The sequence below is a fragment of the Canis lupus genome, chromosome 16, assembly GCF_003254725.2.
Source record: "Canis lupus dingo isolate Sandy chromosome 16, ASM325472v2, whole genome shotgun sequence".
In the NCBI taxonomy this organism is placed as follows: Eukaryota; Metazoa; Chordata; class Mammalia; order Carnivora; family Canidae; genus Canis; species Canis lupus.
Window position 1 is genome coordinate 19,270,728 of NC_064258.1, and position 21,019 is coordinate 19,291,746.

The following is a 21,019-nucleotide window of genomic DNA, read 5'->3' on the forward strand; positions in this document are numbered from 1 at the left end:
CCCCATCCTTGGAGTTGGAAGTGGACCTCCCAGGTGAGAGGAAATAGCAGGTGTCTGGGACTCTGGGGATGGACGCAGGGGCAGGACCCTCGGAGAACCCGAACCGAACAAGGACCCCACTCGGAGGCACAAGAACAGTTCCTGGAGTTTACCCACCTGGGTTGTATGCATGTGTTTTATGCAGAAGGTGACCCCCACCTTTTATTAGATTTTAATCAAGAATGATCCTGTTAAATATTTAAGATCGCTGTTTGAGGGTGATATTTTTAAAGAACCGTGTGATGAAGAGAAGAACATAGGGAAGCATGAATTTTTAAAATTCATTCCCTGTATGTAATAATTCCACAAGGCACTTACCACTGCTCGGCTGCGAGGAGAGCCAAGCACAAGTGTCTTCCATGTGGCAGGTTTCTCCTGTCCCTCCTGGTCCCTGGACCTCCATCCCCATCATCCAGCCTAGCTCCGTCTGCATAAACGAACACCATTTGACAGACTAGCAAGGTGACTTAGATTCCAGAAAGGTCTGACTTCTCCTGTGCCCATTGGACCGATCCGTCCTCTCGCTGAATTAGACAGTCTCCCCAGTCAGGGCTCACGCGTGCGCACACATGCTCACACACACACCCCGAAGTCTCCACTTGAACCTGTGCTGCCACCCAGAAGCCCAATGGTACAGAGAGGCAAGAATCACAGGAGATCCCCACGTGGAGGCCCTAGAGCAGCCCCAGCTTCCTCTGAGCTACTGAGAAGGCAGGGCCTACCATCCACAGCCACAGAGACCCAGTGGGTTCCAGGAGTGTGTGGCCCCTGAGATAGGCCCCCCTCAACCTTCCTTTCTTGGCAGGGCTTTTCCCGCACCATCACCCTCCCCTTCAAATGCCTGCTGCCCCAGACCCCATTTTACTCCCCACTGGCCAACAGAGTCCCTCAGGAGGTGTGAGCTGGTGCCGGGGATGTGAGCCGATGCGCAGTTGGACCAGGGTCCCCAAAAAGAGTTCTCCAGAATGTAGAAAGGCTTCATTGGAGATGCATCTGTGTCTCAAACAAGAGTGGAGACCAGTGGTGCCTGGGTCCCGGTGGCTCTGCCCCCCACCGCTCGAAGCTGCCCGGTGTCCAGGCACCTCCTACATGCTGCCCTGCATGTCCACGGGGGCCTCCTTCGTCCTATGGGACTAGGGGGCCAGCAGCAGCCATGGGAGATGGTCCCTCCCACTTACTAGCCTCTGTCCCACACTTGGCTTCCTGACCTCGCCCGGGTGAGAGGAGACTGGGGATCATGTCTCTTCCTGCATCCAGAGGGACAGTTCCTGTCTCTACCCCGCATGACAGGAATATCTGTAGACCTTCTTGTTTGATCCTACAGCACAGGGCCCAGGGAAGAAGAGCTGACTGAGGCTAATCTGTGCTCAGACTTGGGATTTGGGAAGGGAAAGCCTTCAGGACCTCCAGATACCAAATGATGGGGTCAGGGCTGGGGTCAGAGGGCTGCCTCCTAGGCCATGGGACAGCCTAGGAAGGGGAGGGGACCTGCAGGTGACACATGGGAGTCCCATCCACCCCCTGCCCCCCACCAATGCCTGTGGCAGGTGGCTATGCTTCTTGGCTGCCACACCACCTTGGCCCTGGGGGGTTGGGGCAAGAAAGACAGGAACAGAGGGAAGGTCTTCAGTGTGGCTGTGGAGGTTCACAGAGGTCCTGGTTTATGTGGCGGCTGCCCGGCCCCATGGCCTCCCAGGGAAGTCCTGTCTTTCGTCTCTCCCGGGGAAGGCCCAGCGGCTCAAGATGGTTTACCAGGAGGCGCCGGATTAATAGCTTGTTTCTGAGCTGTTGCCTTTGGATTCTCCAGAGAAACAGAACCAAGAAAGTATGTGGGGAGGGAGGAGAGAGAGACAGAGGGAGATTTATTTAAGAAGTTGGGTCAGACAAACATTATATGGTCTCATTCATTTGGGGAATATAAAAAATGATGGAAGGGAATAAAGGGGAAAGGAGAAAAAATGAGTGGGAAATATCAGAAAGGGAGACAGAACATGAAAAGACTCCTAACTCTGGGAAACGAACTAGGGGTGGTGGAAGGGGAGGAGGGCGGGGGGTGGGGGTGAGTGGGTGATGGGCACTGAGGGAGGCACTTGACGGGATGAGCACTGGGTGTTATTCTGTATGTTGGCAAATTGAACACCAGTAAAAAATAAACTTATATAAAAAAAAGAATATCTATTAAAAAAAAAAAGAAGAAGAAGTTGGGTCAGAGGCAGCCCGGGTGGCGCAGTGGTTTAGCGCCGCCTTCAGCCCAGGGCGTGATGCTGGAGACCCGGGATCGAGTCCCACATCGGGCTCCCTGCGTGGCGCCTGCTTCTCCCTCTGCCTGTGTCTCTGCCTCTCTCTCTCTCTCTGTGTCTCTCATGAATAAATAAATAAAATATTTTTTTAAAAAAAGAAGTTGGGTCAGTTGGTACTCCTGGGTGGCCCAGCATCTGTCCTGGGCTCAGGGTGTGATCCTGGGATCCGGGGATCGAGTCCCACATCAGGCTCCCTGTCTGGAGCCTGCTTCTCCCTCTGCCGGTGTCTCTGCCTCTCTTTCTTTCTCTCTCTCTCTGTCCTTGGGGACTGGCGAGTCTGAAAGTCGTAGTGGCCTGGAAGTTCAGGTAGGAGCTGGTGACGGGGGAGTTCTGAAGGGCGGCGGCAGCCTTGGAGACTCGCGCGGGGCCTCCGTGTCAGTCTTGAGGCAGAATCCTTCCCAGGAAAGCTCGGTCTTTGTTCTTACGGCCTTCGACCAATGGGCTGAGGCCCACCCGCATTCTGGAGGGTGGTTTGCTTCTTCGGAGGCTACTGGTGAAGCGTCAACCACACCTACAGCACGCGGTCACGGCCACACCGGGCTGGTGTCCGGCCAAACCCGAGAGCCAGCGGCTGGCCTAGAGCACGCAGACCGCTCACCTTCATAACCTCAGGCACCTGCCTCCTCCAAACCCTAGACTTACACGGATGCTTTTGACATTTTTACTTTGTCTTGCTTTTTTTTTTTTAAGTTGTTATTTACTTCGACCTGAGCCGAAGCTAGATGTTCAACCACTGAGCCACCCAGGTGCCCCTACTTTGTCTTGTTTTGAAGAAAAACAATTTCCCTAAAAGCAGTGCCCTCTGGTGGGCACAAGGCCGTCGTGGATCCGGACCTAAGGTGACCCAGCTGCGGTTCTCTCGCATCTAGAGAAGAACATGCAGAGACACATGTGGTCCCAAAGCCACTTTCTCTGCATTTAAGCATGGGCCCTTCGCAGAACACACTTGCCCACCTGGACCCACGCATCCAGAACCCCCTCTCCCTGCCTTCGCACGCTGACAGCTGATGCTCTCCTGATGGTCGCTCCTCACTCAGCCTCCAGCGACTCTCTGTTAGAATTAAGTGTCCTCAGCTCCTTACCTTGGCTTTCTCCCTCTTCTCCACTGGAAGCTGAGCCCCCGGGGCCTTAGCCTTCTCACCCACCAGTGTACATCCTGCGTTTAGAGTAGGACCTGGTCACTTCATAGCAGGTGCTACTAATAGTTGTTGAATGAACAAATGCTGTCATCAGAAGAGACCAACTCTAACCAACTTTGAAATTCTGTAATTAAAGAGGACACTCTCAACTCACAGCAAGTGGGGACAGGCAGTGGTCCTCGGCTGGAAGGGAAACACCCAGGCATGTGGGCAGTGGACACAAAGCTTCCTGCCCATGCCAAATTTAAGTGATATCAGCTGGCAAGCCATTTACACATTAGTATAAACAAGCTCTCTAACCTCGTCATGAAGGAAAATCTCAAGGAGAGGAAAGATGGGCAGAATCAGAACATAGCAAACGTGAGCAAGGAGGTCAAGGAGAGGGGTCCCTGACAGGGAGGATGTGGACGAGACAGGGAGACCAAAGGCCCTGACAACAAATGGCCTCATCTTCCCCAGGAGCTGGCCCAGGTAACAGCTTTCAAACCTGTCTGTGGGCCAACTCTGCTTGGTTATTAGGTCACAGAAATGGAAACCATGTGTGCTGTTGACCTGCTCCCAGACCATCTCCCTTCAATGCTGTAAAACAAGACCCTCCTGAGTGTTCCAGAACGGCAGACGCTGAGTGATCCCGAGGAGCCGTGGGGGAAAGACTCCAGTGAAGACCCCTGGTTAAGTGACACACACAGATTGATGACTGCAGGAGTTCTCAGAGCCTTTAATATGCTTACACACGTATCTTAACCTTGTATGCCCCACTCTTCCTCCCAGGGAAACCCCTTCTGTTCTGCATGGCCAACACCCAGAGAAACTAACGTTCCCAGGAACACTGTTTGAGAAACGTTGACTTGGAGGCCAGGACCAGGCGGGCAGGTCGCTGGTGCTCCCAGGAGGCACGTCACTTCGAAGGTAATTAGGGACAGGGGGACCCCGGCATGGACTGGCTCCAATGGCCCTCCTACTGTCGGCCCCGCACATCCCGCACACAGCTCTGCCTCCTGAATGGAAGAGGAGAGGAGAATAGACAATCGTGCAGAATGAGGACCAGGAAGCTGGGCCCAGGGGTGAGAGGCACCGCTCTGCACCCTCCCCACCCCCTTCCCCAGTCCCTAGTCTCTGGCCCCATCACTTTTGCCGCCCACGGCAGCAGGGCCACCCAGGGACCATGGCTGGGACGCAGCATGCAGGCTCCTCTTCTCCCGGCCTCAAGGCTGAGCTGTCACTGCACGGACAGCAACTCCCTTCATCCACGGATTTCAAGGCAGATGTGTGGCCAGACCCCGCGTGCCCCCCGGAAGGGAGCCTGGCACGTTGCAAAGCCGTGTTTCCCCTTCAAGGTCACGGGCCCCAGCTCTTTCCTGCTCTGAGCAAACATCCACAGAGCACAGGGGGAGGACTGGGCAGCAGGCAACGGCAGATGGGCAGCAATGTCATGTCCTCGGGTGCCGGGTGACATGCAAGGACCCCTGTGGTCTCTGGACAGTGGGCACACAGCACTCCTGTGATGCAGTGACACTCATCCGAAAGCGACGCTTTGCAAATAAAGCAAAAGCTGCCGACAGAGCTCACACTCCTCTCCTGCCTTACCCCCATCTGACCTCAGGTGCCCCTCAGAGCCGCTCTTCAGGGCCTCTGGGGGGCAGTGCTCCACAAGCACCGAGCACACCTGGCAGGTGGGGTGACACAGGTGGCCGCAGGCGAGCCCACGTCGTCCCTGCTCAAACGCAGGTCTTGTCAAGAGTTAAGACAGACATTCAATTCAAGAACTGAGTGTGCATAGAGTACATCTGGTGTGCTGTACAGTATGATGCTGTCTCTGGCTGGGGAGAGACTGCCCCTCCAGGGTGGCAGTCTCTAGGAGGGCCAGCCGAGCAGCCTCTGATATGCAAACCAAACAATCTAGAGCCACTGACCCCCAACTGGCCTGTGAATCCCCGGGGCAGCAGCAGCAGCAGTTTTAATCACCCCAGTGTGAGAGGACGTGCTGGGCAACTCAGATCCACCCCACAGCTTAGACACTCTGGGATTCCTCAAACCAGTCAACCTAAGCTGTTGGCCTGTCCTGCCTTCCCCTGGGACAGCCCTGAGCTCTCCATCACGCCTGCCCTCTGCCTGCTGATGTTGGGGGCTTGGGGGTGGCACTCCCCTGAGGCCCTCCGGGCCATGTGGCCACCCCCTCGGGGTCCTGTGAGCTTAAGAAACATCTTTTTTGCCGGCTGGGCCAGCATCTGCTCCCCGGACTTCACCCCTGCCCAGCCCACACAGCTGCCCTGAGAACTCTGAGGGAGAGGTCAGGTGGGTGCTGGGGCCTGAGGGAGGGTGGGGAGAGGGCATCTGCAGCACGCTCACATCCCACCCTCGCACCTTGGGAGCCTTGTGAGCACCCTTCCCCAGGCCGATGGGCAGGGAGACATGGCATCAGCAATTGCACTGCACCGCACCCTCCCCCCAACTCCGGCCTGGGAGTAACCTTGCTGCACCACAGCCCTGCACTCGGCGCCGTCTGTGCACAAAGTCCCACAGACCAAGGGCTTGAACAGTGGAGGTGTGTTCTGTCCCTGTCTGGAGCCTGGAGGCCTAGATTGGGGTGTGGGCAAGGCCGGGCTCCCTGGGGCCTTGCAGGGCAGGGGGCCCCTGATCTTGGGGTCCTGGCGCTGCTGGCAGCACCTGAGGCACCAGGCTTGTGGACACTCGGCCCCGTCTCTGCCTTCATCCACGTGAGGCCTTACTCTCTGGTGTCTCTGTGTCCTCCTCTCTTCCGTGAGGACACCAGTTGATGCATAGAGGGCCCGCTCTGCTCCGGGGGGTCCTCACCTTAATCCGACTAATGACATCTGCAAATAGGGCTGCATTCTCAGGGTCTGGGAAAGACATGACAGGAGGCGGGCACTGTCACCCCAGCACGAATGAGCTCTGTTCAGGCTCCCATCTCCCACCCGCAGTCCACTCCGCCTCCCCTACAGGAGGGACAGGTTAGAAACCCCCACGTGGGACGCAGTGCCAGGCTGTGTCCTCTGAGCCAGAGCCCGCAGGAGCCAGGAACACACCGGCTCTGAGAGGGGCCGTCACTTCCCGGCACCTCATCTGGGAAGTGAAATGCTAATGTGAGTGGTAGTGCCTGCATGTCTGTCCAGCCCCAAATTCTCAGTGCATGGCTCAAGGGAGGCAGAAGGCACCCCCTGCACCCCGGGAACTGTGGCAGAAGCGGTCACTGGCTTGCCCAGGGTCACAAAGCTGACCACCACAGGGCAACAGTATGCCAGGCTTCTCGGGCCCCTGGGGGGCCAGCTCAGCGTGGTGCCCCCACTACCCATCATGAGTTATCTCCCCTCCTGGGCACGCCCAGACCACCTGTTCTTAGACCCGCTGGCCTCCTGTCCCTCCCGTGGTCACTCACCTCTGACAGGTTGCCAGTCTTCGCGTGGGACTCAGATCACGCTCAGCGTGGGTTTGCTGCACAGAGAGAACAAATGAGCTGAGAGCGGAGGGAGAGGCCAGGGGCCGTCTCCACCAGCACCTCCACACCTGCACATGTTTGAGCCCCGCTGGGTCAGAACTGGCCACGGGACACCTGGTGAAGCTGCCCGGCGTCCCCTTCCTGGGCTACAGGACAGGACAGTGTCACCCGGAAGGACCTGCGCCTCCCAGCCTGTGCCCGCAGAGCTTCAGCGTGAGGGGACAGAGGCCCAGGAGAGAGGGGCACCACCACACGCCCCCTTTCTACCCCCCCCCCCCAACCCCTTCCTAGGTCTTTGCAGGCTACTTCCCATTTTCTCCAAGTGCTTGGGGACAGACTCACTACTCACATCCTTGGAGGGTCTGCAGAAAGGCTCATGAAGGTAAAACCCAGAGCCACCTGATTCTCAGCCATGAGACGCTCTAGTGGAAACAAGGGTGCATCCACACCTGTGGTTTTAGGTAAAGAAAATTCACTGGAAGCAGGTGATTTCCCCAAACTCCGATTGTCCCGTCCCTGCAGTCCCGGGAGCTTTGAATCCCGGAACCCCAATGTCGGGGCAGTTTTGCTTCAGAGGCGACTGGGGTATAGTTTCAAGCCAGGTGGATTAGGTAGGGACCCTTGGGGCCTGGTCACCAGGGGTAGGGGTGGGCCCTTTGCCTAGCACACATGACATAAAAGCCCAGACGCGACATGCTTCCAGCAGAGGCTCAAGGATGGTCAGAGCATCCTGACATCACAGGGTCCTGGAATGAAAAATGAAGCTTGGTGCATGACACAGGTACACCCACATGGATTCTCGGGTTCTCGGCCAGAACAGATGGCCCTACTTGGGCAGGAAGGAGCTTCTCCCAAATGCAGTCTGTTTATGTCTCCTCTTCACAGCCCCTTCTCTAATGCCCAGCTTCTGCGGGTCACTTCTCCTTCCTTGACTCCACCCCGCCATTCAGATCTGCAGGTGCCCAGGCATCACTGAGCCCACAGGGAAAATGGACGTGATAGGCATGGAATCCTACGCACCAGACTTAGGTTCCCCCAAGGGCCATCACGGCAACTCCTTGAGGACTGTTCCTGCCCAGAGAGGGTGGCACCGTGTGCAAGAGGAGAAGAGGGCCTAGGTACTAGACCAGGTCTGTTGGGTGCCACCTGCCCCAGGCAGGATCCTAGGACATCCCTGGTTGGTGTTTGTTGGGGCTGCAAAGTCTTGGAATGAGCTATAGCAAAACACAGTGTTTTCTTAGGGAGCTAAGTTTTCTCGATGTCTAATGAGAAAGCATCTCCACTTTTAAAACTATATTGCCCCCTTTGTAGGGAATCATCTCATATGTTATTAAACACGCTTCCTGACTTTTCGTTGCAGTGTATTAAATCTGCTTGACGTTTTCTTGATGGTTTGCTGAGGGGCACAGTGACAGCTTCACTCCAGCTGTGTTTACGCCACCCCCGTGGGAAGACAGGAGGTTTGGGGGAAAAGAATCGCCAATGGGAACAGGTGTTTAGGCCAAAGAATCCCAAAGAGGCTGGCGCTGCTGTCCGGATGCTGGACAGAAGCAGATGGACAGAGGCCAGGTCGCCAGCGGGGATTAAAACTCATTAGATCAAAGCTCAGGACAAGGGGGAGTGGAGCCAGGGTCAGCATCTGGAATCTCTCCCAGCAGGGGCTATTGGACAAGAGGCATGTGCGGCCAGCTGCGTCCTTTGATTTGGGAAGATTCGAGGCATCCTTCATCAAGTCCACCCTCAGGGCTGGGACCAGGAGGCTCTGAGGATTAAAGGCTGGGTCCCTGCAGCCAGGTGGGTGGCTGGACTTTCCTTTCCCTGCCTCCTTCCCTGTCTCTCCTCATCTAATGACAGCGGATGGTGCAGCATCTCTGCAGCATGGGTATCTCTGTGTGAGGGGCGATGCTGTACCCCTGCGGGTACAGGGCCAGACCATCTGGAGACAAACCAAGTCTCCATCACTTACCTAGAGGTGACACACCAAAGCTCATGGTGCCTCAGCTTTCTCATCTCTAAAATGGGAAGAATGAGGATGGAGCCCATCTCCCAGGCTCATTGTGAGGCTGTGTCCATAAAGTGGGAGGCACAAGGACCAGAGCACAGGGAAGGCTCCCTAAGTCGTTATGAGCTGACAGGGCTCCCCTCTTCTAGGCCCATGCTTGACCTCCCAATGGTTGACCGTTTCATCTCACAAGATCTCACTTCCCAATCTGGAGATGTGTGTACAGGTGGCTCCTGACCCAAAGCAAGGCCCTGGGAAAACCGCCTCCTTCTCTGCTCTGGTGCCTATGTCTTCCATCTGCCCTCTCAAGGCTTTTCACCTGCAAAGATGACACAGCCCCGTACTGGAAGTGGTGGGAGGAGGGTTCGTTTCCCAGGCCAGAGCAGGTCTCTGTCAGCCAGAGGATTTGGTCTGGAGGGGTCAGGAGAGCAGGTTCAGGGGTGGGGAGAGCCACAGAGGCTGCATGAGGCAGTGCTATATGCTCAGACCTCTGAGAGTGTAATAAGGACCTTCCACAGAATGTCCTACGACATGATTGTCTTGTGCACTTGTATCTGTGTACACCTCCTGGAGCCTCCATTCCTTACCGGTCACTCATTCACAGGCATGAGGCATGCTGCAGCCCAGCTCAGCACACGTGGACTCTGAGCTGTCCTCACATGTGAGACAGTGAGTCCAGGTGTGAGGCTCAGGGAAGCCGTCAACAGGAAGTAAACATGGATCATGAGCCAGGCAGGTTTTTGGCATAGTGTGGAAGGTTCTAGACAGGCCTGTTGGTGCCTCGTTTATTCAGGCCATAACTAGGATGCTATGCTGGAGGGCCCCCTTCCCTGAGTAAAGAACACAGACCTCGGGGCAAGCTTCGGGGGGCTACTCACCAACAAGTGTGCATCGCCCTCCGTGCACCTAATGCAATACTTGGCCCATCACAGGTGCTTCCTGAGATCTGTGGACTGCTGATAGCCAGGATCTGATTCCAGCATTGCTTCTTTCCCAGGACTCGACCTCATCACCTTGTGGTCATTTTAGCTCCATGACTCATCCACTAATTGTGGAACCTTGAAACATATCCCCCCATTGCCTCGGCAGGTTGAAACTCATCCAAGTACACAGCGCTATCTTACTGGACAGTGGCTCCTCTGTCCTGAGGGACACAGCAAATGCTTCAGGAGAAGTCCGGCACGCACTCGGCCACTCAGACCACCAGGAGACAAGACACACTCCTTTCCATCCCACTGAGAGCAAAACTCGAATGTTAACATATTTATGATTTTCAGAGTGTTTGCTCATCCCTTTAGTCTAAGCTTCACTCCAGGATGAAGTAAGTAGGGTCGGCTAATCATCTTCATTTTACAGGCCAGTAATCTGAGTCCCCACGTGCAGAGCACGCTCCTTTCAGGGGTATGCTGGGTGGGTGCACAAATGGGGTCCACGGGGTGTAGCAGTTCTTTTTTTTTAAGATTTTATTTATTCATGAGACACAGAGAGGGAGAGAGGCAGGGACACAGGCAGGGGGAGAAGTAGGCTCCCTGCAGGGAGCCCGTGATGCGGGACTCGATTCCAGGACCCCAGGATCACGACCTGAGCCAAAGGCAGATGCTCCATCATGGAGCCCTGGCAACCCAGGGTATAGCAGTTCTAAGGGCAGATCTCGGTCAAATTCTGACCACTTACTAGTTGTGTGCTCTTGAGAAACTAGTTTCATCTCTTTGTGCCTCAATTTCCCAAGAGGTACCCTGGAGATGATAAATGTACCTATCTCACTGAGTCTCTGGAAAAGATTAAATAAAATAATCCAGGCAGAGTGCTGAGAAGCCACCTGGCCCGCCTGTTATAAAGGAGGCCTGGGTTGTCCCATCCCTGGCCACAGCCTCCTCCTGGTGGCTGGGAAGCCGACTTGTTCTGTGGCCACAGGAATTATTCCCAGACGTCTCAACTCTTGTCGAAGGCCCTGTTGTGCACACAGCTGGGTATTTTTTGCTGAGATTCAGTGTGGATTCTGGCGGGCTCAAGGGAATGGTTTAGGGCCCCCAAGAGAAAAGGATCAGGATCGGAGGGGGTGCCCCTAAGCTGTGCGCGAGGGTTTAGCCCAGCGGCCCTGAAACCTGCCCAAGGATGTGGAGACCCCTCCAACCTGCGACAATCCCTGGCTGGATTTCCGGTCTTTGTCAGCGGAACAAAGGCGCCTCCCACTCCCTGCACCCGGGAACTGGACCACCGTGAGCTCGAGCGGAGGAAAAGGAAACACGATCTGGATCTGGCCCGGTTGTTGGCGGAGTTCAAGAACAAACTCCCTTTTGTGTCTCTGGCTCCGTGTACTAGGGGGATAAAGCCAGCCAGGGAACAGGAAAACAATTTCTTGACCGGCTCACTCCCTTTTCCAGGGCGAGCTGATAGTGCAGGGCGGGGCTTGGGCTGGGCGCGCCCCTCTCTCTTGGGGCTTGAAGGTGGTCCTGGCGGGAGCAGCTGGGGGCCTGGATGGTGGGGCTCTCCCGCATGGGGTGGGGCAGGGGCTGGCGCAACCTGGACTCCCTGCCCACCCTATCCTGGGAGCCCTTAAAAGCGCCAGGGCCTTGCTCACCGTGATGTCAAGGGGCCCACGATTCCGCGGAGCTTCTGGAAGTCTGCTCCCCTGCATCCCGGCTTTTCCAAGTGGGAGGAGCCTTCTCTGTGGGCCCCACCCAGCCCTGGAGCAGGTTTAGGATGGGGAGAGAAATCACACTGCGTGTGACTATGGTGTCAGTGCCAGGAAGGGTCTCCTAAGCAGACCCAAGAGCTCACCTCCCTCCTCCCTTCCCCCACCGTCCTTACTCCCACCTTATCGGCGGAGGCCTCTGCTCTGGTGGAAACAGACTTGTTCCAGAGAATATCCTGGTGAGAAGGCACACTTGCCTCTGGACTTGGCCAAGAGTTTAGGGAGACTGTCCATCCAGAAAGAACTAGGGTGCGCGTCTCACTCTTTCTTCCGCCCCTGGGATAGAGTGCTGGGGCCAAGGCCACACTGCGGGCGTCCCCAGCTCCAGACCTGCCTGCCCGGGTCGACCCGGGCTCCGGGCTCTGACGGCTCTGCCTTAGCCCTCCGGCGCCCGCCCTCCACACCGCGCCGGACCGCACTCCCGGATCAGGGGGAGCGCTTACCGGCAGGTGCCCAAGTGGTCGGGGAGCAGGCCGACTTGAGGGGTACCCCCTGCCCTGGGAGCAAAGCGGGCAGCTCCCCACCTACCACAGCCCACGGGGCTCACCGGGGCTGGAGGTGAGTGCGACCGAGGCGGCTGAGCGCGCCCCCTGCTGACTGCTCGCACTGGGGGCAAAGCCACCTCCCCAGGAAAGCTCAGTGTCTGAGCGGAGACCAGGGGGGCTTGTGTCCCTTACCAAAAACCATCTGGTCTAGGAACGAAATCTCCAGAACTAAACAAAAACCAGCTTCGTGGGAACGAAGCCTTGGTCAGCGTCCCCTCTGAGCGCCGCTTGGCCAAGGGGAAGCATAGAGAACTCTGCCGGGTGCCCTCTCCTGTGCTGACCCACCTCCACCCATGGGGACCCCAGAAATCAGGTCTCCCTCTGCGTCTGCTGCTTAGACAAAGCTCTAGGATTTGAGGCACCTGTAGCGGGAATAACTTCAGCGAAAGCAGAAACTGGGTTGTAAAGGCCGTAGGGTCCCCACATGCCCCCCCCCCCCACTCCTCACCCCAGGCCAGAGGGCGGGCCTGCTCCCTAAAGGAGGTCCAGAGTGCAAGGACTGGAGTGAAGGATTTTGGCTCCAGATTGTCCCCTCCACAAAGGGCACTAACCCGCCCCTTCTCAGTCCTCAGGCTCCAGGCACCAGGACAGGAATCGCCCTAACCCGGGATTTTTTCAAATCACTTTTGCGGATTTTCGGTGGCTTTCCCCAGAGAGGCTTGGTTCCCGCTCTGCGCTCTCCCCTCCGTGCTGCCCTGTTCCCCCACACAGCCCTCTTCCAGCGAGTAGCTCCTAGGGGCTCCGGCCCAGCAGGCTCTGGGGTCGTCGTCCCAAGTCCTCAGGAAGACCTGCAAGGTCCCTTTCTGGTCCCTGGGAGGACAGTGCGAATCCGGACCGTGGGTTCCCTCCTGGCATCAAGGCTCCAGCTCTTGGGTCTGGAGGCCGGAGTTCAGCCACGCGGCTTCTCCTGGGCTCGTCAACCCTCTGAATGTGCATTCATTTATTTATGTGTTTTAATGTCGTAAATGGGCAGCTAAATGAATTGCAATTTGTAATCTTTATGGTTAATTTTAAATCTCGCTCTTGTTGGCTAATCCTGTTAGTTGGTGGCAAAACAAGGAGACAGTCGTGTTGCCGCCGCCGTGATTCTAATAGGCATTTTATGTGAAATTACAGCCACCGGCCAGAACAAAAGGCGCAGCCGGACCTGCAGGCCGAGCAGCCTGGGCGGGTCCGGAGCCGCCGCGCCCAGCCCGCTCCGAGCGCCCCAGGCCGGCAGCCGCACCGCCCGCCCCGACTTCGAAATTAAGAACCCGCGTGGGCCCCCGGGTTGTGGTTGTGAACTCTCCGCGCCCCCAAGTCGTCAGCCCGCGGGCCCCGAGCCTCCCTCCCCGGCTCGCCTCCTGGACCAGGGCGTCCCGGGCGCCGAGGCGCGAGCGCGCGACGCGCCCAGGTCCGTCTCCACGGCCGCCTCCTGCCTCCTGCGTCCTGCCTCCTGGCCGAGTGGAGGGGAAGAGGGGGTCTCCGGTGTGCGCGGGGCCGCGGACGGCGAGCGGGGCGCGGCGGTTCTGGGCAGGTCCCTTCCAGCCCCTCCCGACCTCCCAGCCCGCGATCCCCGAGCGGAGCGAGCCCGCGGGCGCCCGCTCTTCCCGGTGCGGCCGGCCGGGTGGGGTCCCCGCCAGCGGAGCGCGTGCGGGTGGGGGCGCTGGAGCGCAGGGACCCCGGGGTGGGGGCCTGTTCGCGCGTTGTTGCCCGCGCCGTATTCCTTGTCCCCGGCGCCTGCTCGGTGCCATCCCAGTGAGTTTGATTGAAACGCGGCTGCGAGGAGATGTAGAGCAGGGAAGGCGGCGCGAGGCGGGAGGGCGAGGCGGGAGGCGGGAGGGGCGAGGCGGGAGGCGCGAGGAAGGGGCCCCGGGAGGGAAGGCGCCCCGGCGGGGATGGGGCCCCGGGCCGGGAAGGGTCCCCGGCGGGGTAGGGGCCCCGCGGAGGCGGGAGGGCAGGGGCGGTCACCACCGGAGGCGCTGCCCGGCGACTCCTATTGTGAAGCCCGCGGCTGTCCCCTCCCGGGCGCGGGATGCCAGGGTCAAGTGTCACTTCCTCTGGCAGTCAATCTCCAATATTCCTTGTAATGTTTCTAAATGGACGAATTCATTACGCGGGGACATGTGAATGGGGAGCGGCCGCCGGCGCGCTGGGTCGAGAGCGTCCACTGAGGGTTCACTTCGCACCGCGAGCGCGGCCGGCACCGAGGACGAGCCCAGTCAGCCCCGCTCCCGCCCGGCCGCCGCGGGCCTGAAGGTCACCTAGGGAAGGTGAGCAAGTGCAGGCGCCCGGAAGGAAGCTCGATTGTCTCGGGTCCGTGGCGCGGCCCGGCCTCCCCTCCCTCCGCCTCCCTCCTCCCTCCCGCAGGCCTGCGCGGTGCAGAACGGCCCGCTCCGGAGCCCGGGCGCACACGCGTCCCTGCGCCCGCCGCGCGCCCACGCACGGGGCATCCACGCGCTGGCCGCCCTCACGGCAGACGGTCGGGGGATGGGGCGGAAGGCGGGGGGCGGGGGAGGTCGCTTCTTAAAATCCAGGGGCTCTCCTAGCTAAGGAGATGGCCGCAGGGTGGCAAGAGGAGTTAGACCGCCGTCTCTCCTCCCGCTGTTTTTTAGAAGAAGCATTAAGTACAATTAGAAAGGAAACACCTCCCTGTCCCTTCTTCCCGCAGGACCACAGGACAGGAGTGGGCGGCGGCAGGCGGATCTGGGGAGGAGAGTCAAACTGATGCAGGAGCCGGGATGCCCAGGGAGGAAGGCCTGCCTCGGCTGTGGCTGGGTGGCAGTGAGGGCTTCCCCAAGGTGGTCCTGGAGCTCAGAGGGGCCAAGGAGACGGAGCACACCTCCCCAGAGTTTCTCCAGGTAGATTTCAAATGGGGTTGGCTGTAGATGAGGGGGCCAGCGAATTACCTGGTGACCGGATGAATCCCTGAGTCTGGGGAAGGGAAATAACTTGCCTCCTAGAAGCTCCTCCATCCCTGCCCACCTCAGACACCAGAAAGCTATGCCTCTCTTTCCTTTTCTTCCCGAGGTTCTCCCCGGAAGGAGGAGGAGGAGGAAGGTTGGTGGAGTTCAAACTGCCAGGGGATATGGAATGGTTGTGTTTGACCCACTGACACCTACGTCGCTCTGGGTACACGTGGTCACCCCCTGCACACGTGTCTCCAGCAGGAGCCCTGGGGATACCCTAATGCCGGTGGAGAGTGGTCTCCGTCTGCACAAGCCCTACCTGGCTGGAAAGAGATGTGAGACGGTTGAGTCGGGGAGGGGGGTGCAGTGGGCACTTACTTCATGCCGAGTGGAGGAGAAGAGAGGGTCTCTGGTGTGCGGTGCACAGACGCGGAAGTGAGGTTCCGTTTTACTCTGGGGCTGGTGGCCCGTGGAGACCCAGCCGCAGGTAGGAGGGGGCATCTCTGCTTCCTCTAGATTTTAGAAGATAAAGCGGAGAGGGAGGAAGTGGCTTGCAGTTCAGACACAGCCACAATCTGCTTGTTGGGGTTGTTACGTGTTTCTAGGTGCCCCCCACCCCAGGTTTCAGACTTCATCCCCCCAAAACGTGGTTTTTTAAAAAGTCAAATGTGAGGGGCTGTTGGAATACTGTGATCTCTATAATGGATCCCGTCTTGGTTTCTAGTCAGATGGTTCATTTTCACCATCATCTGAGAGTCTATTTTAAGCAGAGGGTTTTAAACTGTTTGCAGTTTGGTTTACCTGGAAATACACCTCCCCAGAGAAGGCACAGTTTGCTGCAGCTTCACTCCCCACAAGGGCGTGCGGGTTACATGTGTGAGGTCAGCTCCAAACCTATTTGTCTTTTCTGTCCTTTAGTGGCACTCAGTGAAAAAAAGGGCAATTTGCTTAATTTAAGAAAGTGACACATATGAACCGGTAAATGCAAGATAATGCAACACAGCTGACATATTTGGCAGATTAAATCCTGGATTTTTTTTTTTTACAAAATTCCAGATTTTAAGTTATTTACTCAATCTTCAATTATAATATTAAAAGGACAAACATTAAGGGGTCTTTGGTGCCTATATTTTTTTTGTAAAGCAAGCTCTTCTATAATTTCCCACAAAATACATTTTTTTTACTTAAACTTGTCTTTAATCAAGCTTCTCAAATAATAATACAAATGCTGTGTTCTCATTTTCCTGCCTCCTATAAGCCTCTGTACCAAAACACTATAAGGTCAAGCACTTGCTTTTTATTTATACATATTAAAATTGCTCCTAAGAGTCGAGTTTCCAAACACAATGTGTCAGGACAGGAAGCAAATGTTGTTTTAGGGGAAGATTCCAATAACAACCCCATTTATGCAAGCACATTAGAGCAGAAAGAATCATTTCTGTTAGTTAACATTTTTAAGCCAGAAAATTAAAAACAAATATTTAACTTCCCAATTTGGAATTCGGGTTGGCATTTGACTGCAAAACTTTTACAATGCATACTCAATGAGTTAAACACAATCTTTACTAGCCAAATAAAACTGCATTCGTGTGGTTCAAAAATAAGTTTGAATAAACTGAAGGATAAATAAAATGTGTGAGGATGCCCAGGGAGGGAGCTGATGTGTGTGAACTTGGCCAAGAGACAGCTTTTGGACTCGGCTCAATTCAGGGGTTTTAAGATATCTTTTATTAGATGCTATATTTAGAGAAGACAACTATTAAAGAAATAGGCACACTTACAAACATTAACAGTTCCCGCTTTGTTCTCTTCCAGAGCGACTTTTATAATAAAGCCGCTTTGGGGAATGAACTTGCTCTTTCCCCATCTCCACTTCTCCCTTTCTGTTTGGGCCCCCCCAAGAGAGGGTTCTGTGATTGTGCTGGGTTTATCTCATTTCCCCTACCCAGGCTAGCAGTGGGGAGCAGGAACTGGGACTTCATGGCTCACTGGAAGGCCTCTTGTGTGCTCCCTGCCCCTCCTTCAAGTCCACAAAGGAAGGAGGTTTCTAACTTGGGCACCACCCCAAACACCTACCACCGCGACTGTGGCTTTTTGTCCCAACACACACCTGGCAGGGCGTCCCTAAGGTCTAGCCTAGCTGGCCTCCTTGGCTCTCGGGGGGAGACACCCTAATAGTTCCTCTGTGCTTTCCCAGCGCACTCCGCACCTCCAAACCCCCTCTCCTGAGAAAAAAACAAGAGCCTAGCAACCCTACAGTCAGGAGCTCAGGCTCAGGCCTGACTCAGGGCTCAGACTTGGGGTAGCCCCAGGTGGGGCCTTTGTGGGAGAAGGCTGCCTGGGCCAGGAACCCCAGCACCCAGTAATCAGCTTGCTGGGCACCCCGAGGCAGCTTGCACTTCCTGGCCATGGTGAAGCTGGAGGTCCGGCTCCAGCTCATATCCAGACTCCCCCAACCCTGGATCTTTTGAGCTTGGGTCCACCACCCTATGAGCTGGAAGCCGCCATTCCCCGGGTCCCAAGGCTGACAAAGGCACAAATGCAGGTGGCCAAGGGCCCCCTTGTCTCTGTGTTGGTGATTATTTGCGGTGCCTGTGGATTGGAGATAGGGAGGCAGGAGTGCAGGCCTGCAGGAAAAGGCTCGGCCTCTGGGTTTCTCCAGCGGTCCCTGGATTTAGGAAACACAGCTGCCTCCTCCCCTCGGCCCCCTCCTCCAAAGAGTAAAGAAGAGTGTTGCCCCCACATCCCTTTTCTGTTTCTGTTCCGAGGGTTTCAGGGTATATACTCTTTCACCTGGGATGATGGTTCACCGTTACTTTTAAATTCTAGCTAAACAAAACATGTTATGGATAGCCATAAAGGCAGTATCCCTCTAATCAATACCTCTGCTGGTTACGAACAAGCCCAGGGAAGTCAGCAGAGGTCAACATCAAGCCCAGACAAAGGTGTGGGAGTCAATGTACAGGTTGATATTTTGTACCCATTTGATGGAACTCCCTTTCCCCACAAGGTCTCTTCTGCCCTTGTCTCCCATGCTGACATTTGGTCAACCTGCCCCAGGCTAGGGACCCCTCTGTGTCCCACTGAGCTCGGAGTTCCTTCAAAAACAAGCCAGAGACGAAGGGTGGGGTGCAGGCGGGCTGGACTCACTTCTTCCCATCACACAGCGTCTGCAGCCAGGCCTCAGGTACTGAGGTCAGACACCTGGGAAAACGAATCCGTGCAGAGATACAGACTCCAGTGAAGGAACACTCCCACAAATGTTATAGCTTAAAGATGGGGAGAAGAGGAGGGGAACCTGGGGGGCTCAGTGGTGCCTTCGGCTCAGATCATGATGGGTGGCGGGGCGGGGGGAGGGGGTGTCCTGGGATCGAGTCCTGCATCAGACCCCCTGCTCAGCGGGGAGTCTGCTTCTCCCTCTCCCTCTGCCGGCTGCTTGCTCCTCCTGCTTGTGTTCTCTTTCTCTCTGTCAAATAAAAAAAAATCTTAAAAAAAATAAAGATGGGGAGAAGAGGAGGCAGAATGGGTCAGATTCCTGAGGCCTTTAGAACTGTCAGCTGTCTTGTGGAAATAAAGACCTTTAAACGTGTGTGCTGAGTAACCAGAACACGGTTTAGACCGAAGAGGTGTTGGGTCTTACCCCACCTGAGAGAGAATAATGGGTCCTGGAGCCCTGCAGCCTTAGCAATAAGTGGGATCATCAATCAGTTTTTAAAGAGGCACTCGGGCATGAATTTGCAAACCGAGCTGAGCCGTGAAATCATGGACTCCTCTGCCTTGCAGGAGGCTCCCTCGCCGCTTGCAGAGACACCCGTATCTACGTTAAATCTGGGAAACGGCAAACATCTAAAAAATAAACAGATCCCTGGGTCCTCCTTCACCAGGTTGATCAAAATGGAATGACAGACTTCCGGAATTCACCTAAACGCACCCCGGCCCCCCAAGATAGCTGCGGAAGTGCCCGCTGGCACCTCCCCGGTGGCTGCAGGGAGCTCTCTGGGACAGCAGTGAAACAGCCTAGGCAGGGCCAGCTGCTCACAGGAAACCAGCTTCTCTCTCCATTCCCGCCATGGGAGGAAAGCAGTCTGCCCCCCGAGCTGGCCGAAGCACACAAACATCTGCCACAACTTTCCCAGACTTCTGACCCTGCTCGGTTCTTCTGGGGACACCTGTCTCCAGCCATAGAAACTGCCGGTGCAGAACCGCGCCGACCGGCGGGCCCCGTGAGGTCCGTAGCGGAAGGCGAATCCCACCGCCCACCTCCCTCCCAGCAACCCCCACCCACAGAGGCAACTTTGATCAAGCATAACTTTCTTTTCCTTTGGCCCCAAGCTTCCGCAAACACGCATTTCTCTCTCAGCCAGAACCTCAAAAACCTTTTGGACTGATTCTGTCCCCTCTGGCTCTCTGTCTGCAGTGATCCTGAAAAGGACCATCCGCGATGCCACCGACCGTCGGATTCGATGACTTCCCACTGGTTCGGGAGCTGGCTTTGGCTACCTTGGGGACCCGCAGCCCTCCGCACCTCCCTCCGCAAGTTCATTGCTAAATGATTTGCAAACTTAAACGATTATAATTGTTCCCTTGCCTCGGCCCAAAGAAATCCTGCTAAGACAAGAGCCTGATTAGCAAATCTAGCCTTCCTCTGCATGTGGCAAAATGCAATAAAGAGCTAGGCTTTCTTTTTTTCTCAATAGTATCAACAACGGGCTTTGGCATCAAATTCTGCAGTGCCTGTTGGTGTGCTTTTAAACACCCACTCTGGGTATTTAAAAAATGAATCGGCGCACAGTCACCTCTGTGGTTGCCTGTGGGGAAGGAGCCCGTTGGCAGACACCTCTGCAGCAGCGCGAGGGGTGTCCTTCCATGAAAGCGACGCCAGGGGGCAAGAGGCGTTAACAAAGAACGGGTGTAGACAGCTGCCTTTATCTGCCCGTGCGTGTCACAGGTTGCAGGGCGAAATGTCATTTTGCAAGGTTATCCGTTTCCAATTCCACACAGAGCCTTATCGCTCATCGTTTACCTCGTGGGCACAAACAAACAGCCTCTTTAAATAAAACCAGGCAAGGGAAACATATACCTTTGTACAATTAAAAATTGCACAAGAATGCCAAAATGTATTGAACCTTGCTGTTAATCCGACTTACCTTGCTGATACTTTGGCCTAATCCTATTTTCTCCTGCAGGAGAATGATTCCACAAGGCCACGTTTTTTTGTTCTTCTGGAGGATGGTTTACCTGGCCAATGGGCTGAGGGGTGCGAGCTCCCCACCCCGACCCCCAGCCACCTGAGGCGGGGCGGAGGATGGCGGGCTGCCTGCCTGGCCCAGCAGGCTGGAGGTCCGAGAGCACAGAGCCTTCTCTGCCAGGCAGAAAGCAAATGAAATCACTCAAGGGAAACTTGGCTGGAGACAAAACACATTCAATTTCCTGACTCCGCTTTCTCTCCCGAATTATTTGCCTTTGCAGAGGCACGTGAAACAAATGAAACATAAAAATGGAAACTCCCTGGCAAAGAAAAAAATTTTTTAAGAAAGGATCTGGTAATAACAATAATAAAAATGAAAGAAAACAATAGCACGGTAGCTCTTTTAAAAAATAAACTCCTTTTTCACCTAAAGTCCTTTTGGCAAATTCTCATTTGCCGGGGTGGTGAGGACAATGAGAGCCTGCGCTGACCGAGGCTCCCCAGCACTAACGGTCCTGGAAGCTTCCACACGGCTTATTTGGCCTTCTTTTTACACCTTCACCTTGCAGACAGCAGCTTCTGGTGACCCTGACCTGTGCCTGGCTCCCCTATCCCACTGCCTGAGAAAGGGAGCCAGTCTGAGCGGGGGGTGAGGAGCTGCCCAGGAGCACCGTGTCCAGTGCTGTCGCTGGGTGTTTGAAGATTCTGTGTCTCCTGCACACCCGTCCCTCCCCCCTTCCCTCCGCCCCAGTATCATTTCTCTTTG

General features: G+C 55.9%; 1 long non-coding RNA gene across 1 annotated transcript; it reads left to right on the top strand.

Annotated features, from left to right (window-relative positions):
- Window positions 1–14,122: 14,122 nt before the first annotated feature.
- On the top strand, window positions 14,123–20,642 carry LOC118351026 (uncharacterized). Its single transcript, XR_004805791.1, has 3 exons — window positions 14,123–14,429; window positions 14,828–15,017; window positions 19,483–20,642. It is a non-coding gene; the product is annotated as an uncharacterized LOC118351026 (long non-coding RNA).
- Window positions 20,643–21,019: the final 377 nt, after the last annotated feature.